Source organism: Scyliorhinus torazame, chromosome 6 (genome assembly GCF_047496885.1).
Source record: "Scyliorhinus torazame isolate Kashiwa2021f chromosome 6, sScyTor2.1, whole genome shotgun sequence".
NCBI lineage: Eukaryota > Metazoa > Chordata > Chondrichthyes > Carcharhiniformes > Scyliorhinidae > Scyliorhinus > Scyliorhinus torazame.
In genome coordinates, this window is record NC_092712.1 from 216,693,506 (window position 1) to 216,709,180 (window position 15,675).

General features: G+C 47.2%; 1 long non-coding RNA gene across 1 annotated transcript in view; it reads right to left on the bottom strand.

The window, feature by feature from the left end:
* Positions 1-308: 308 nt before the first annotated feature.
* Positions 309-15,675, bottom strand: part of LOC140425274 (uncharacterized) — a 70,122-nt gene continuing 54,755 nt past the window's right edge. The window contains exons 3-4 of the long non-coding RNA XR_011947806.1: positions 15,015-15,107; positions 309-536 (exon numbers count right to left, since the gene is read on the bottom strand). This is a non-coding gene — a long non-coding RNA (uncharacterized lncRNA). The remainder of the gene's footprint in view (positions 537-15,014; positions 15,108-15,675) is intronic.

The window sequence follows — 15,675 nt, forward strand, 5'->3', positions numbered from 1 at the left end:
CCTAAACAATACGCACAAAATCATAGCAGCATTATACACATTTTTCCTGGCTTGGCAGTCAAGCTCAGGATTGTACAATCACTCATGAAACATTTCTTTATTCACAAAAAGAAACGCAACAAATGTTCTTTATTATAGATCACGGGGGTCGGGGGTCTGGTCATAACCAAAAATAGGGGATCTTATCCTATATACCGGGGTGCGAGCATGGTAGGCTCTCCTTCGCCATTTCCTCAGACGCATAGTCTGCACGATACAGCAGAGTATCGCCAATACTAGTAGGGATTCTATCAAGTAGGACAGGGAGTAGCAGGTTATAAACCTGTCACACCAAGATGGTGTGGTGTCGTTTGTGACTGGGCTCTGGGTACTGTGGAGAAGTGAATCATTAACGGCTGGGGGGGGGTTGAGGTCAGGGGGTTCGCGTTTGCGCGCAACCAAATGTCCATTATGGTGATGAGCAACGCGGAGGATGTCCTCATAGTTCTTCTTCTTTCTCTTCAATTCTCTTCTCTTGTCCTGGAGCTTCTGGAGTTCTGTGGGATCAAGCATAGTGTCTGTTACTATCTTGGTTTAATATTTTGTATGATAGCCTGTCTGTCCTTTAGTGCCAATTACTCCCTTTATAATTGGTCACTATGTGTGACTCCCTCATTTTTTTTCCCCAAAAACCTAATTTCAGGACAAGACACACTTACAAATACTGAACCAGTGCGAGCCGTCTCGCAGACTGTGCGGTTTACCATCCAAATGTTTGAGGATGTAAATAGCACAGGGTTGGCAACCAAAGGGTCGCCTGAAACAAAACAAACTTTTTGAACGAAAATTGCCGAAATGAGGTGTGTATGGGCCCCGACGGGTAAGAATTGGATGGAATCCCCGCGTAGGACGGCGACTAATGCCGTGTGTGCTCTACCTGAGCGTAGCTGACCAGAGGGGGGTTCCCAGGCAGGGCGGGTCCCAGTGCCGTTTCTCCACTGCCTGAGCAACCGACAAGGACGAGCAAGAAATGTAGTCATCGTGGGGGGTTGCCATATTGGTTCTTCCTTCGAACCAGAAGGGCAGTTACAAACGGGGGTCTAGCAAGCTCTCAGAGGTTTCTGCTGATGCGCGTGCTGACAAGTTCTCAGAGGTTTCGGCCGAAAAATAAGGCGTGGGGTTGTGGGAAAAAATATTATTCCGGTCTTACATACAACATTTAACAATACACTATAAACAACATAAAACATGCTGCAGGTTCCACCAGAAAGGACACCATTTTCTCCCAAGCGGTTCCTTTTTAAAACATCATCTGGACACCTCAGTTATCGGTTGCGAACAGGGTCACAAAGGGGTTCTCGTTTTGCGAGTCAGACTCAAAGTCGTCATCTTCTCCCGGATGCCAAATTCTCGAGTGTATCAGGGCGGATAGGGCTGCATGGTGTGATTTGGGATCCCTCTCGTCATTCCGGACGAGTCTGTACGAATTGTCTCTGTGCCAATAGGTGGTGTCTAGTTCTGTGGGGACGGAGTCGGGGTCGTCATTGTAGGTCGGTGGTTGGTGGTGGGGTTTGTTTAGGAAAGTGATCATGAAGGGATCACCCGAATCGTGGTCAGATTCGCTGGGTGTGGGTCCTGTTGCATGGGGATAGTAGGGAGGCGTGCTGTGGCTATTGTCCGAGTCACAGTCGCTGTCTCTGCTGCTGCAGTCTGTGAGTGTTCCGGGGCGGAGTCTACAGTTCGGGGGTGGAGTCGGGGTTGAGTCCGTGGCTGGTTGGACGTGTTGGGGGAGGGTAGGGTTACATTGGCTGTGGGCGGGGCGTGGTCTGCTGCGTCGAGCATGACGTGATGTGTGTGGTTCGACTGTGTTCCATATGCCTTAAGCTGATTGATATGGAACCACGCAGCCTTTCCGTTGGGATACTTTATTTTGTAGACGGAAGGGCTGACTTTGTCCGCAATGGAGTAAGGACCCAAATACTTCAGTGACAGGAATGTGCTGGGGTTGTATACGGAGAGCATGACTTGCTGTCCTACACTGAACTCAGTCGCATGCACTGTCTTATCGAAACAGGCCTTGCTCTGTTTCTTTCTTGTGCCCAATTTCACTGCGGCTGCTAGCTGAGCCGTTTTTACATGTTCCACTAATTGTTTGACTGCGTTCTCGTGTGTGAGGGCCGCCACTTCGGGGCTGCTCAAATCTAATCCCAATAAAAATTCTATGCCTTTCATGGGGCGTCCGGTCATGAGGGTGTGTGGGGTGTAACCTGTGGAAGTTGAAACTGTATTTCTCAAAAACATCAGCGCAAAAGGGAGGACTGAATCCCAAGTGGTGTTGTTTTGCTGGACCATTTTTCTGAGGGTGGATTTTAGGGTCCGATTCATGCGCTCCACGATACCACTTGACTGGGGGTGGTATGCAATGTGGAATTTTTGGGTAATGCCAAATATCGTGAGGACTTTCTTCATGACACGTTCCATAAAATGGGAACCTTGGTCGGATTCAATGCTGCGGGGGAGTCCCCATCTCATAAAGATGTGGTGGGTTAAAATCTTGGCTGTGGTCTTTGCCGTGTTCGTTCTGGATGGGAATGCTTCCACCCATTTGGTAAACGTCTCTATCACCACGAGTACATATTTATAACCATTCCGGTAAGGGGGCAATGGTCCTATAAAATCAATCTGGAGGTTAGTCCAGGGGCCATTAACGGGTCGGGTGTGACTGAGTTGAGCTTTCTTGACATATCTGTCCGGATTGTTCTGGGCACAGATAAGGCAATTCTCAACGTAGTGGGTTACATCTTCTTTTAAACTCGGCCACCAACAGAGCTGCCTGAGGTGGGCTGTAGTGGGATCAATTCCCTGATGTCCATGACTGTCATGGAATAAACAAATCAGTTGATTCCTGTCCTGTTCAGGAACCACATAAAGGGTGTCTTTTAACACCACACCGTCATGTGTGGTCAGTGCATTTTAAAATCTCTCGTAAGGTGCCGTAAATTTTCCTTTCAAAATCTCCCTGAGATTGCTATCCTGCTTCTGGGCCTGCACTAAATCCTCGATATTAGTCTGCGAGATCTGAACTGCATTCACTGGTGCGCTTTCGGGCGGAGTCCAAAAATATCTGTGCCTGGAACCTACTTTTGCCAGTGCGTCGGCTTTTACATTTCCAGTGGAGGAGGAACGGTGGTGACTTCGAACTTTAACTATTCCAAAAGTCCTGTTCTGTGCTCTCTCTAAAATGTGATGGAGCAATGGGGCTGAAGGGAAGGGTTTTCCGTCTGCGGAAACAAATCGTCTTGCTTTCCACAGGGGTAGGAATTCCGTAAGGCTGTTGCAGACATAGAGGCTGTCTGAATATATGTCTGCTGGGCTGGCAAAGGAATCTGGGTGTTCCTCTAGGAATGCCATGGCCGCAAGTTCTGCTACCTGCGCGCCTAAGTGTCCTGGAAGTTTTATTGCTATTTCTTCTATTTCTCCCTGCGCGTCATCGACGTAAATTCCGCTCCCTGTTATGCGCTTCCCTTCTAATACTGTGGGAGATCCTTCCACATATATCCTAATGGGTTCGCACGTGTCTGTGTGCTGGGGGCTCTGGGTTGAACTGCCTATCTTTCTGGAGGGTGTTTTAACAATAAAGGGGCCTGTGTTGTGGTGTGGAGAGATAATTTCACATTCATGGGGGTTCCTGGGTACTGTAGGTTATCGGCTAAACAAGTGTGGGTCTTTGTCCTTTTAACAGTGATGTCCCGTCCCTGCAAAAGAAGGGTCCATCTGGCTGTTCTTATGTGACTAACTGTACCGTCCTTGAGTCGTCTGCCCAGTAAAAATTGGATGGGGGGTGTGTTCTGCGAGGATTGTGATGGGGTTTAGTCCGGTTATGTGAGAAAAATACTGAACTGCCCAAAAAACTGCGAGCAGGTGCTTCTCACAGGCTGAACATCCCTGCTCCACAGCATCTAAAACTCTGGAGGCGTAAGCCACGGGCCTTAACTGTTAGTGCCGTTCCTGGAGGAGCACAGCCGAAAGGGTGCGGTCTGTGCTTGCTACCTCTAAAGCGTGAGGGGAAAGCAGGTCTGGAACTTGCAGTGCGGGAGCTGCTATGAGTACTCTTTTCAATGAGTCCACAGCATCCGTATGCTGCGGAAGCCATTCCCAGGGGGCTCCTTTCTTTAGGAGGTCTGAGAGGGGTGCTGCCTTGCTGGCGAAACCGTCCATGTGGATTCGGCAATAGACAACCAGTCTAAAAATGACCGGAGAGCTGAAACGTTCTAGGGAAGGGGCAATTTAGCAATCGAGTCAATCCTTTTATGCTCGATCTTGCATTTACCATGTGTGATAATTGTACCCAAATATATCACCTTGTTTTCCAAAATCTGGGCTTTTTGGGGGTTGACTTTACAACCAATTGCTTGTAGGAGTTCCAGGAGTTCAGACAGAAGCTCGATGTGCTCTTCCTTGGTGTCTGTCTGCAGTAGTAGGTCGTCTACGTACTGGACCAGCCATTCGGGGCGAGAAAATTTGGCTAAACAATTTGCCAGCTGTCGGTGGAAAATGGAGGGGGAGTTGTGGAATCCTTGTGGAAGGAATGTCCACGTGTACTGTTGATTTTTAAACGTGAAGGCAAATTTGTACTGGCACGCCTTTGCCAATGGAATGGACCAGAATCCATTACTGGTATCCAAAACCGTCAAGTATCAGGAATTGAGTCTCTGCTTGAGCATGGTCTCGGGACTTGTGGCTACCGTGGAGGCTGCTGCGGGAGTGACTTTATTGAGTTCCCGGTAATCGATGGTCAGTCGCCATGATCCATCTGGCTTTCTCACTGGCCAAATCGGGGCATTATAAGTAGAGGCTACTGATCTAAGTACGCTATAAGCCGATCACTTTTGCGATTTCTCCCTCTGCCTCTTGGGGAAATCCGTATTGCTTTTGGGGTCTCGGGTCAGGTCCTGTGATTTGTACTGAATCAGTCATCCGGCCACAGTCGTGTTTGTGGGTCGCGAATGCTGTCCTCTTCTTTTTTAAAACTGCCCAAACTTGCTTGTCCGTGCTAATTGTGGTCGGGTCAAGCCAAAATTTGCCTACTGCGCTAATCTTGTTGGCGTATTCTCCTATGGTGAGCGTTGCAGGGGCTCTTGCGGATTTTGCCATTTTCCAGACGCATTGGTTGACTGGATCAAAGGATAGGTTGTGGGAATTCATAAAATCAGTTCCTAAAATGTGTTCTGCTGTGTGGGCAGGTCGACTAAAACTATGGGGTGCGTGGTGGTGATGTTGCCGATTTGAATGGGTACAGGGGCTGTGATGTGTCCCTGCTGTGAGTGGCCTGTAAAGCCGCTGAGGGTGATGGTGGCTGTAGTGGGCCACGTGTCTTTCTGGAACATGGTGGAGGAATTGATTGTGGTGCGGGACCCTCCTATGTCCCAGAGAAACTCGATGGGCTGTCCCCGTATCTTTGCTGCAACTACTGGTCGGCCGGGCCTATCCCAAAGGGTGTCGCAGACCCAACTGGGGGAGCCCGAACACCGTCAGTCCGTTCCGGTCAGGTCCATCTGATCTGAACGGGTGCTCACACTCTGTATGGGCTCTGTCCTATTCTTATTCAGAGTGCCCGTCTGCTGGGCTCTCTGTGGCTTTCGTGGGGCATTGCATTCTCTTGCAAAGTGTCCAACTGTCCACAGTTGTAACACTCCTGTGACTTTTGTGGGGGGCTGTTCTTGCCTTCATTTACCCATGCGGGGTTCTGGTGTGCCTTAACTGCGTGTATGTCTGCTTCTGCCTGCTGTTCGTCGGGATTTTTAATCGTGGGTTTGTTTTGAACAGATTGCTCCCAGGTGCGGGACAATCTTTTTACATTTCTCATTTTGAGCCTCCTCTGAGGGATCATAATTGGCACAAGCTTTTTGTTCTGTTTCTGTGGCATGGGAGATAAGGGCAAAAAACCATGTTGTCTGGGGACAAATGGGCGCGATCTAAGTCTCCGAAAACTGCTGCGAAATGGATCCACATGCGTCCAGCAAACGCTGTGGGGTGTTCGGTTTTCTTTTGTCTGCATTTATTGAGGCCATCCACGGGGTTACCCCAGTTATACCCGATCGCGTCTAGGACCGCGGTATGCATTTCTGCAAGGGTGCCTCCTCCTACATTCTGTGGGTCGGGAAGGGCTGCTACAACCGAAGGGTCGACACTCAAAACTGTGAGCTTTACATGCTCTTGCTCATCCAGGCCGTACATGGTAGTCTGATGTTTTACTCTGGCAAAGAAGTGGTGGGGGTCTGAGGTGGGGAGGAACGGTTTGATTTTATCGCATGCGTCCCGTAATTGAGTCACTGTTAAGGGGGTGGTGTACAGAAATTCCGTGTCGTCCGATGTGGCTGTGCGGTGGGTGGTGACTGGGTTCATTGGAGCCTGAACTATCTGCTCTCTGGGGGGTTGGGGTGCTTTTCTCTTCTGGGTCTTTCCCTGCGCTCATGTTCCCTGAACATACCTCTGCGCTGTCTCACTCAATTCTTCCCAATCAGGGCCGTCTTCCCCATCTAGCTGTGATCCAAAGGTTTCCTGGAATCCTATTTGAACTGAAAGCAGAGATTGCAGCTCTGCAATCTGCTTCCGGCACTTTGCGTGGTCTAATGAGCTTTGTCTTTGCTCCGTGGTGGCAGCATGGAGTGCTCTTAACGCTGCCTTCAGGTCACTACACTGCCTCTGCAATACCTCTACCTGCTTCTCGGTTTCCCCTCGTACCAGGACTGCACGTTGCGTGTCCTGATAGGCCTTTTCGTACTGGGATTGGAAGCTGCTTAAGTGCGCCAGAAAAGACTGGTGTTCCCACTTGGCATCATCCACCCCTCCGTCTTTTACTGCCAACTTCCTCCTTAACTCTACGTTCTCTCTTTCTACCTCGCTGACATCGACCTTGCTCATTCGATGTATGCCTTCTATCTCTTTCCGGAGCGTCCTAACGACCTCCTCTGTGCCTCGCAATTGTGCCAAACAGGACATGATTGCCATCGGCTTGCGAGCTTTTCCTAAGCTCTTCTTGTGAATCTCGCTTAGGTTCTCCCACCAAGTATGTCTTCTACTCCTGGACCTGTTTCCTCATTGTTACAGAATTCACTCCAAAGGGGCCATCCTTTCCCTTTGAGGTACTTTCTGATTTCCTCTTCCCAAACGGGACACTGTCCTACTCTACTGCTGCTGGTCGCTGAGACCACAAATTCTTCGGGGTTCATGAGGCGTTGCATTGCCTGCATTGCCATCTTTCCTATTTGAATGCTTTCTTAAATTTGGAACGAGGGGGACTAAGGCGCTGCTGTAATTACGGGTACGGCTTTCGCTATTTTCCGAAATACAAATTCCCGACAGTTTTGTCGCAACAAAAAAAATCTATCAGTGTTATCTTATCGCCCTGTTAGTTACGCATGCATTAACACACTTCCGAATTATGAGGATTGATCAGAACTACTTGAACACTTGTGGTTTTCTGTTCCCAATTGGATCTCTAATTCAAATGTTGGGTTCTCCTGGAGTGGTTAAGCCACTTCTAGATCGGGTGCCTTTAGGAAGTCGCCAGTAATATGTTGCTAACTTTTGGTTGGTTCAATTGGCTCTGTTTTGTAACTTTTGCTCTAGAGTCGCCAGGTATCTTTATGATACCGCCACGAGGTTCAAGTTCAAGTAATGATCAATAACTCAGTACACCAATTAGTAAGATTCAAATCAAAGCACATTTATTATACACAGTCAAATTTACTCATGCATAAAATCTACTTTCTATGCTATTTCTATAACTAACAGGCCTATACTTAGCTTCGGACTGCCCCACCAGGTCAGGGGAACAAATGGCCTATCGTTCGGGTTCTGAGTCTGCAGGATTCAAAGCTGGTATGGACTGGTAGCTAGGAGCGCCTATCTCGTAGCGAGCGTTGACTTGAGACTTACGTTCTTTGGCGGCAGCTGGACAGGTCACTGTCAAGGGTTGGTTCGCGTTGCTGAGTGACCCGGTCAAGAAGGACGATTTGAATTTGGGGGCTTTACATTATACTCCCCAGGGGCTTCCCGCCTTTCGGGGCGGACCCCGTACCTGGTTTCAAGTGATTGGACTTCGTTCCAATCGCTTGGTTCGATTTCTCCAATACTGGAGCGGTTTCCTGATCGATGGGCGGTCTTTAGGTGTCCGTTAACCTCTTTCGTGTTGGCTCCTGCTGGCGCCGAGGAGTCTGGCTTGGCCTTGTTTACCTTAAATGTTTTGATTGTTCCCGGGGATCACTCATTAGTAAGTAGATGGCTGCTACATTATTGTGCAGATGGTTGCTGGTATCGATGCTGTCTGGGCTTTTGCAGAGTTTAATACACAGTAAACTTGCACCTGCTAGTTTCTGCCTGCGTTGGCTGAATTTCCCTTCAGCCTTTGCTGTTCTCCATTTTACATCGGGAATTGGCCAACCCAGGTGGCTATAGCATAAAGTGGGAACAATTGTTCTTGGGGAAATCCACAGCAGTAATGTGGGGATTGTTTAAGGAGCACTTGCCGCGAGTGCTGAATAGTTTTGTCCCACAGAGACAAGGAAGGAATGGTAAGGTGAAGGAGCCTTGGATGACAAGAGAAGTGGAGCTTCTAGTCAAGAGGAAGGAGGAAGCTTATGTAAGGTTGAGGCAGCAAGGATCTGACTCGGCTCTAGAGGGTTACAAGGTAGCCAGGAAAGAACTCAAAAATGGACTGAGGAGAGCTAGAAGGGGGCATGAAAAAGCCCTGATGGGAAGGAATAGGGAAAACCACAAGGCGTTCTACATTTATGTGAGAAATAAGAGGATGATCAGAGTGAGAGTAGGGCCGATCAGGGATAGTGGAGGGAACTTGTGCCTAGAGTCTGAAGAGATGGGGGAGGCCCTAAATGAATACTTTGCTTCAGTATTCACTAGAGAGAGGGACCTTGTTGCCCATGAGAACAGTGTGAACCAGGTTAATAGACTCAAACAGGTTGATATTAAGAAGGAGGATGTGCTGGAAACTTTGAAAAGCATCAGGATAGATAAGTCCCCTGGGCCTGACAGGATGTACCCAAGGTTACTGCAGTAAGTGAGGGAGAAGATTGCTGCGCCGTTGGCGATGATCTTTGCGTCCTCACTCTCCACTGGAGTAGTACCGGATGATTGGAGGGAGGCAAATGTTGTTCCCCTATTCAAGAAAGGGAATAGGGAAATCCCTGGGAATTACAGATCCATCAGTCTTACGTCTGTGGTGCGCAAAATATTGGAAAGGATTCTGAGAGATAGGATTTCTGATTATTTAGAAAAACATAGTTTGATTGGGGTAGTCAACATGGCATTGTGAGGGGCAGATCATGCCTCACAAGCCTCATTTAATTCTTTGAGGATGTGATGAGACACATTGATGAAGGTTGGGCAGTGGATGTGGTGTATATGAATTTCAGTAAGGCATTTGATAAGGTTCCCCGTGATAGGCTCATTCAGAAAGTTAGGGGCATGGGATACAGGGAAATCTGGCTGTCTGGATACCGAATTGGCTGGCCGAAAGAAGACAGCGAGTGGTAGTGAATGGAAAGTATTCCGCCTGGAGATCGGTGACCAGTGGTGTCCCGCAAGGATCTGTTCTGGGACCTCTGCTCTTTGTGGTTTTTATAAATGACTTGGATGAGGAAGTGGAAGGTGGGTTAGTACGTTTGCCGATGACACAAGGGTTGGTGGAGTTGTAGATAGTGTTGAGGGTTGTTGCAGGTTACAACAGGACATTGACAGGATGCAGAGCTGGGCTGAGAAGTGGCAGATGGAGTTCAACCTTGATAAATGTGAAGTGATTCATTTTGGAAGGTTGAATTTGAATGCTGAATACAGGGTTAAAGGCAGGATTCTTGGAAGTGAGGAGGAACAGAGGGATCTTGGGGTCCACGTACATAGATCCCTCAAAGTTGACACCCAGGTTGATAGGGTTGTTAAGAAGGCGTATGGTGTGTTGGCTTTCATTAACAGGGGGATTGAGTTTAAGAGCCGCAAGGTTTGTTGCAGCTTTATAAAACTCCAGTTAGACCACACTTGGAGTATTGTGTCCAGTTCTGGTCGCCTCATTATAGGAAGTATGTGGCTGCTTTGGAGATTTAACAGGATGCTGCCTGGACTGGAGGGCATGTCTTATGATGAAAGGTTAAGGGAGCTAGGGATTTTCTCACTGGAACGAAGAAGGCAGAGAGGAGACTTGATAGAGGTGTACAAGGTGATGAGAGGCATGGATAGAGTGGATAGCCAGAGACTTTTCCCCAGGGTGGAAATGGCTGCCACGAGGGGAAATAATTTTAAGGTGATTGGCGGAAGGTATAGGGGAGATGTCAGAGGTAGATTCTTTACACAGAGAGTGGTGGGTGTGTAGAATGCACTGCCAGCAGAGGTGGTGGAGTCAGAGTCATTAGGGACATTTAAGCGACTCTTAGAAAGCACATGGACAACAGTAAATTGAAGGGGTGTAGGTTAGGTTGATCTTAGATTAAGATAAATGGTCGGCACAACATCGTGGGCTGAAGGGCCTATACTGGGCTGTACTGTTCTATGTTCTATACCCGGACAGGTGATGGACTGTGGCGACTAGGGGATTTTCACAGTAACTTCATTGCAGTGGTAATGTAAGCCTACTTGTGACAATAAAGATTATTATTGGAGAAGGTTTAAACTGACTTGCCAAATATGGGAACCAGGATGTGGTATTTGAGAGGAAAGTCAAGGTGCATAGATAATTGAGAGAGGCAAATAGTACTAGATAGGAAATAGGTAATGCATCAGGTGGGGTTAGAGTAAATGGGAATGTTATTAACTCTAAATTAGGATTACTATGCAGGTACGTGAATACGTGGAGTGTGAGGAAGAGGTTTGGTGAGGGTGTTGATGCGGATAGCCACATGGAAAAATAATTGTTTGGGAAATAATGGATACCTGGCTCAAAGAAGAGCAGGATTGGGTATTAAATATTCTTGGATACACGATGATCAGTAAAATAGGGTAGGAAAGAAAGGTGGTGGAGTAGCAGTATTGATTACGGAGGACAGTACAGTGCTGAAGATACAAAATATCCCAGAGGGGTTAAGAACAGAATCTATTTGGCTAGAACTAGGAAACAGTTGAGGTACAGTACTGGATGTATTTTATCTTCTTTTTAGGCAGCCTCGTGGGATCAAGGATGACTTGCTTCTGCTTCAGTTCGATGGTTTCTAAGATGGCTGATCTCCAAGGTCTGTGGCAGATGTGGGGCAGATAATAGTTGAAGGGTTGGGTAGCTGGGTTTTTTGAGGGCTTGCTCGCACCCTCCAATGCCTCGACCTTGCCTCTGCATATTTCCAGCGAAGTCTCTCGATGTATTTGCTGCCTTCCTGAGTTAGTTGCCTCCATTTTTGTTGGTCGCAAGCCAGGATCTCCCCAAGAGTCGCCGGGTGTGTTCGGTGATGCTTTGAGGGTATCCACCTGGGAGTCTCCTGCCACAGCTGAATTCTAAGAAGAGCAGTTGCTTTGGGAATCAGGGATGAAATTCTTTGTTTGACTATATTCTGCCACGGGAGCTGAATTGCACCTGATTTGTTCTCTTCTGGGGGGCTTTCTGACAGGGTCAATTTTCTGGGGGGTTTGTGGGGGGGTCTCTTTATTTAGAGGGGTCTCTGGGGGGGGGTCCCTTTATTTAGGAGGTCTTTGTGGTGGAGGGTGGTGGGGGTGGGGGGGGGGTTGCTGGAGGGGATAGGCAGGCAGGCATCATGGGTGGGAGGATGGCATTTGGATGGACCTTGGGGGGCAACTCCCTTATAGAGTTACCCCATTTTCCCACTTTGAGGTCCACCACACCAGGACCATGCTTGGCAATAGCAGTAGTAATTCTCACCCAAATGATTTCCAGCCCAGAGGACCGGAGAATCAAGCGGGCCCGGAGAATAGGGTGCCCGGCCCGCTAAATGGATGTGAATGGTTCTTAATGATCCATTTGCATCCTTCCTCTGGTACAGGGCGTGAACCTCAAACCGGAAGACAGTGGGGAGGGGGTGCCAGTCCCGTTTTCTTCACCACCATGGGATTCTCCCCTCACCGGGAATTCTGCTACCGGCGGCATGAGGCTGAGAATTTCACCCCAGGTGTCAGGCAATAAGAACTACACAAGCTGCCAGTGGAGCTGGTTTGAGTGAATGGTGTCTTAATACTGGGCATGTTGATTTGGGAGAGGTCGCTGCTGTTAGACAACCTTTCTTGCTATTACATTTGGAGGATCTAGAGAAGGCACCGCTGTTGGCACTTCTCCAATGCTTTGAGGTGCCTGTTATGGGTTGTCCAAGTCTTCAAAGTATATAGAAATGTGTGGATCATTGCTGCCTGGTAAACCATGACATTGGTCTCGAGTTTGAGATCCTGGCCCTCAAAATACTCTTTTCCTCAGTCATCCAAAGACTGAAGTGGCAGACTGGAGGCAATGATGGATCTTGTTATTTTTTTTCTGCCTTCATTGAGAGAAGGCTCTCGAAATATGGAAAATGGTCCACATTTTCCAGGAGCTGCCCATTGATCTTGATCAATGGAGATGTTTTGTTGTGGGAGGTGTTTGGAAGGGAACCTTATTCTGCAGGGTGCTAATTTTCCCATATGCTTCAGAGAAAAAGTTGGCAGTGACCTGGGGCCCAGTTTCTTTTTTCAGGACCTATTCCTTTTTCAGGACTTGTTCCAGCACCTATTTGCAGCCAATAGAGCAAGGGGGGTGGGCACACTGGAGCCAACAAAGCAATAGGGAACAAGTAGAGAGGGCAGGGGAGTGGGGGGGGGGGGCAGGGAGAGAAGAGGGGGGAGTTTGGAAACGGCCAGAACAGGGCCGAGAGCAAGGCCACAAAGAACAAAATCCCAAGGAGACATCGAAAACAGATGGGTGGGGGTGGGGGAGTGGGGGGGGGGGGGGGGGGGGTGCAGGAGAGAAGTGCGGAGCAAATCAATAGGGGGGGGAAAGGGGAGCAGAAAGCCGCACATATGTAAATTGATGACAATCACCTTGTGTAAAATGTGCGATCCAATGAAGTATCTTAAAATAACAAAAAAGGGGGTGAAAGGGGGCAGGGGCTATGGATGGGGGAGGGGGGCGGTTTGAGGGGCCGATCCTAATGGAGAACTCTTGTAAATTGTATCCGATCCACACACCTTTGTTTATTATACAGTGTATTAAATGAAAATCTTCAATAAAAACATTTTCAAAAAATAAAGTTGGTCTGACTCCACCACTGGACCAGTGCTGTAAGTGCGACGGGAACATTGTTATTGTATTTTCACAGCTCGTTATTACTTCTAGAAATGTCCCAGAGCACGTCACATCTATTGAATTGACAAAGTGCCACTCCCACATTTGCCTCGTGCTTCGTCTTCAGTAGGGAATCTGTGACATTCCAGCATAGCACAACATGCTGTGTGATGCTCCACCAGCTGCAATGCGACACTTATGCCAGCACTACTGATAAATCCGGTAATTGCTGCTCTCCAAGAACTGATACTCATACGTTTTATGAAGGAACCAATTACCTTTTCTTCTTAAAGATGCAGATTACAAATTTGGACTCATTTCAGATTCAACCCCAGAGCTGGAGTATCATCTCATTCTGTGCAGTGAGTTTTTGCTGACTGAGGAGACTGATGCTTGCTCAAAAGGAGCATCTGCAGAATGAGCAGTGAATAGTGAATTACAGATATATCCCCTTGATTTTTCACGTAAGTACTTATTACATAGCCTGACATTTTAGTTACAGCATTGATATAGGCATTTGGCCCCAAAGGTCCCTGCTGCGCTGTATGCTCCACACGTGCCTTGTCCAACCTCTCTTCATCTAACCCCCATCAACATATCCTTCTATTCCTTTCTCCATCATGTTTTTATCTCATTTCTGCTTAAACACATCTACTTTCTTTCACCACAATTGCTCCTAATGGTAATGAGTTCCCATCATAGATTCCCCTGAGTAAGAAAGTTTCTCCTGAATTCCCTGTTTGAATTATTAATGACTATCTTATACTTATATGAAAATAGAAACATTTTATCTGTGTCTACTCTATCAAATTCTTCCATAGCCTTAACGACATTGTTCAGGTCACGCCTCCGTCTTCTCTTTTCTCCTGAAAAAGGCCCCAGCTTGTTCAATCTTTCCTGATAAGTAAGCTTCTCAGTTCTGGTATAAAAGATGTGCTGTTAGGTGAATTGGATATTCTAAATTCTCCCTCTGTGTACCAGAACAGGTGCAGGACTGTGGCGAATTGGGGCTTTTCACAGTAACTTCATTGCAGTGCTAATGTGAGCCTACTTGTGACAATAAAGATTATTATTATAATTCACCTGTGTCTCGATATTTGTTTTATAATACAGAGAACAGGCTGGATTTTCCTTCTTGAGACGCCGGAACACGAATCGTGATTGGGTGGAGAATTGGGCGTCATGTGCAAAGTGAGGTTTGCACCTGACGCTGATTCCGGACTCATGCTCCGGTCCTTTCCTGGCGGTGACAATGAGGTTTGTGCGTCATGCCAGTGGGGCATGCAAAACTGGCATTTGCATGTATTTAAATGTGATTAATAGGTTGGACACAGTATGCTTTAATATTCCACAATGCACCGCCCCTCTTGTGATGATATGCATAAGCTATCATGTATGTAATGATGTACATGTCCTCCGACCAGCAGCTTTCATTATAAATCTACCATGTGACTCTGTACCTCGAGGGATTGGGAGTAGTCGAGTTAGTGGGCAGTCATACTTGCAGTAGCTCTAGGATAATATGTTAGTATTAGTAGTTTGTAATATATTTCTTGTAGTTAACTTTACCACTCATTTGTTTTGTAATAAATTACTTTAACTAGCCAAGAACTAGATGTTCTATTATGCATCATTCCTACCGGCCATAGCACAAGAACATGACATGGTACCAGGACTGAAAATCTGCTAAGAAAACATTCTTTGAAGATCCGAACAATTAAACATAACTCCGAAGAAAAAAGTACAAAAAGAAAGAAATCTTTCCACTAACCTCGTGAACTATTGGCAACTAGTACTCAATGCACTGTAAGACTTCGAAGTTCAGGATGGAAGGTCTGAAGGCACCTCACCAGCTTCGAGTCACCTGTAACAAAGATGAGAATTGGCGTGTGTTCAAACAGTAATTCAAACTCTATGTTGCAGCCTGTCGAGACGCATATCGCGTTGCTGCTCACTGTAGCAAGTCCCCAAGCAATAGAAATATTTAACATGTTTATTGGCATCGCTCTCCAAAAAAAAAAGAGACGTTTGAGCGCTACGTATTTTGCACGTGCACCCAGAAAGCTGGCAAATTGTTTGATAGTTTTCTAACCGATTTGCGATTGAAGGCGCAGTGTAATTTTGCTACCTACAGTTGTCAATGATCAGCGATCAGATTGCGTTTGGGATTTCTAATGACAAGGTACACGAGAGGTTGTTAAGAGAAAATGAGCTGCAGCTTGATGATGCTATCAAAATTTGTCATGCTAGTGAGCTAGCTACATAGCAGATTAGCACTTTCAATCTCAAACATTTTGGCGCGAAGATAGAAGAGGCAGCCAACACATTTGTGTAGTGATGCACTCGAGTAAAAAACGTGGTCCCAGCACAGGGAGCCATTTTAAGCGGATCCTCCATTTCATGCCAGCAATGCGGCAATCGACATTTGCCAC